Source organism: Ipomoea triloba, chromosome 16 (genome assembly GCF_003576645.1).
Source record: "Ipomoea triloba cultivar NCNSP0323 chromosome 16, ASM357664v1".
NCBI classification, from domain to species: Eukaryota; Viridiplantae; Streptophyta; class Magnoliopsida; order Solanales; family Convolvulaceae; genus Ipomoea; species Ipomoea triloba.
Window position 1 is genome coordinate 18153379 of NC_044931.1, and position 819 is coordinate 18154197.

Below are 819 nucleotides of genomic sequence, written 5' to 3' on the forward strand. Positions count from 1 at the left end.
GTAAAGTTCGATGGCCTATTTGACATATTTTTTTCAAAAAAAGTCATATTTACATTTACCTGCTATTACAGGTCACTAACAGGTAATTATGCCTTGATAACTAAAATGACATGTTTATATACCTAATTGCAATTTTAAACACTTTGAGTGCCTAATTAATTTTTCAGGTAAAGTTCGATGGCCTATTTGACATATTTTTTTTCAAAAAAAGTCATTTACATTTACCTGCTATTACAAGTCACTAACAGGTAATTATGCCTTGACGAACTAAATTGACATGTTTATATATCTAATTGCAATTTTAAACACTTTGAGTGCCTAATTAATTTTTCAGGAATATTTTATGGCCTATTTGACATGTTTTTTGCAGAAAAAGTCATATTTACATTACTTGCAATTACAGGTCACTAACAGGTAATTATGCCTTGATTACTAAATTGACATGTTTATGTACCTAATTGCAATTTTATAAAGTTTGAGGGCCGAATTAATTTTTCAGGTAAAGTTCGATGGACTATTTGATATATATTTTTTTAAAAAAAATCATATTTACATTACCTACTATTACAGGTCACTAACAGGTAATTATGCCTTGATTAACTAAATTGACATGTATATATACCTAATTGCAATTTTAAACACTTTGAGTGCTTAGTTAATTTTTCAGGTAAAGTTTGATGGCCTATTTGACATATTTTTTCCAAAAAGAAGTCATATTTATATTACCTGCTGTTACAGGTCACTAACAGGTAATTATACCTTGATGAACAAAATTGACATGTTTATGTAAGTAATTGCAACTTTAAACACTTTGAGGGC